The following is a 2,500-nucleotide window of genomic DNA, read 5'->3' on the forward strand; positions in this document are numbered from 1 at the left end:
GCCTTGCTCCCATCTGCCCCCTTATGCATAATTCTCTTCGCCCACTCTCCCTGTCTCTCATCTCTTCCTCTTCCGGAAATCCACCGTCTCACGCCCACGGACGAACAGATCCAAGTCGATGAAAATGAGTTCATAATCATCATTATTCTCATTACCATCATTATCATCATTATCCTGATTATCCTCATCATCACCACAATCATTATCCTCATCATCTCCGTTACCCCTCAAGATCATGATCATCATTACCCACGTTATCATTATTTCCCTCATTATCCTCATTTCCCTCATTATTTTCATTATCCTCATTATCATCATCGTCGTGGACTCGAAGGTGAATTAGGGGATGGCAATAGAGTCGACATTAGCATGTGAGCTCGATTATATAGGCTTGTATCGACGCCACAGGTAAGAGGCCGTAATTGCTTTTAGTCGAGGGATGGCGGGAGAGGCTCTCTGTCCCTCTCCCCCTCTCTCTGTCCTTCTCTCTATCTCTCTCTCTCTTTCTTTCTCTCTCCTTCTCTTTTCTTTTTTTTCTCTCTCTCTCCTCTCTTTCTCTCTGTCCTTCCCTTTCCTTGCCCCCCCCCTCTCTCTCTCTCTCTCTATCTATCTCTCTCTCTCTCTCTGTCCCTCCCTCTCCCTCTCTCTTCCTCCCTCTCCTTTCTCCTTCTATCTCCCTCCCTCTCCTACGCTCTCCCTCTGCCCCTCCTCTCTCCCTCTCTCTCTCTCTCCCTCTCACTCTCTCCCCCTCCCTCTCTCCCTCTCCCTCTCCTTTTTTCTCCCTCACTCTCCCTCTCCCTCTCTCATTACCTTGGGAAGCGTAGGATCAAAATTTATGGGGAAATATATAGCTCCAGTTCAAATCACGTAAGAATAAAGGAGAAATGTTGGTGAATTGGAAGCGTTTGTCTCTGTTAGTGGCGGGAAAATAGCCTTAACGACCACATACGAAATAAACAAATAAACAAGAAAAAAACAGTACGTTCTGTGCCGTCTTTATGCATCGAGGTATAATTTTTATTACTCTGTTTCTCGCTTTTTCTTTCTTTCTTTTTCTTTCTTTGGCTGTTTCTTTCTTTTTTTCTCTCTCTTTCTCTGTATATCTTTCTCTCTCTCTCACTCTCTCACTCTCACTCTCACTCTCTCTCTCTCTCTCTCTCTCTCTCTCTCTCTCTCTCTCTCTCTCTCTCTCTCTCTCTCTCTCTCTCTCTCTCTCTCTCTCTCCTCAATCCTCTCTCTCTCTCTGCTCCTCCCTCTCCCCCATTCTCTCCTCTCTCCCTCCTCTCCTCTCTCTCCCTCTCCTCCCATCTCATCTCTCTCTCTTTCCTCTTCCTCCCTCTCTCTCTCTTTCTCTCCCTTCTTTATTGATCACACACACCAAAACAAAATGCAGAAGAAAATAGTTTCGTAACACTACTAAATATAGCAACATCAAAGTTATTAAAGAAAGTAATCTTGACGGATAATTAATACGCTGTTAGTGTGTTCTATGGTAGGCCGATTCAATTTCTAAAGGAATTTTTCTATTTTCTTTAGTTTACTGTATGTCCCCGTTTTCTCTGGTTTAGTGCATGGTCCCGTTTTTTTTTGGTATAGTGTATATTCCTATTTTCTTTGGTTTGGTGTATGGTCCCGTTTTCTTTGGTTTAGAGTATATTCCCGTTTTCTTTGGTTAAGTGTATATTCCCATTTTCTTTGGTTTAGTGTATGTTCCCGTTTTCTTTACTCTTAACCTAGGACCTTCATTTCTTCATGTTATTTAATTTAATTAATTTACTTTACTTTTAGTCTATTTTTTAAAAATCTCTTAATTCCTCCAGTCCTTCGTGTCTAAATCTAAATCATTATTCTCTTTTATTCCCCAATTCCAGCTTTCTTTTCTTCCCGTTCGTCTTTTCTCTTGTCCTTTGACTTCCTATTCATCTTAATTTTTCTTGTAATTGCTTTACTCTTTTACAGTGCCCTTTTTCACTCTTTTTTCTCTTCATTTCCTCTCTCTCTCTCCTTCTCCTTCTCCCTCTCTCCCTCTCTCCCTCTCCTTCTCCCTCCCTCATTCCCTCTCCTTCTCCCTCCCTCATTCCCTCTCCTTCTCCCTCCCTCCCTCATTCCCTCTCTCCCTTCCTCAATCCCTCTCCTTCTCCCTCTCTCCCTCTCTCTCCCTATCTCTCTTTCTTACATAACCGTCGCTATATTTGTCCACAACGACCTTGGCGGTATTTTTAAACCTTTTCTGATGTTGTGTTCATGTCTGCTTAACTTCTTTTCTTCTTGCCTTTCACAAACAAACAAACAAAAAGAGAAAATCCGTTCTCCTCACTTAATAATAATAATAATAATAATAATAATAATAATAATAATAATAATAATAATAATAATAATAATAATACACTCCCAGGATGATTATCTACTTTAAAAAAATATATATATATATATCTCCCCCCACTACTCCCTCACTAATAACCCCTCCCCTCCCCTTCCTCCCTCACACACCCGAAAACAA

At 41.4% G+C, this 2,500-nt stretch overlaps 1 protein-coding gene across 1 annotated transcript in view; it reads right to left on the reverse strand.

The window, feature by feature from the left end:
* Nucleotides 1-2,500, reverse strand: part of LOC113806022 (microtubule-associated serine/threonine-protein kinase 3) — a gene marked incomplete in the record, with an annotated part of 279,433 nt that overhangs the window by 156,006 nt on the left and 120,927 nt on the right.

This window comes from Penaeus vannamei, chromosome 2 (genome assembly GCF_042767895.1).
Source record: "Penaeus vannamei isolate JL-2024 chromosome 2, ASM4276789v1, whole genome shotgun sequence".
NCBI lineage: Eukaryota > Metazoa > Arthropoda > Malacostraca > Decapoda > Penaeidae > Penaeus > Penaeus vannamei.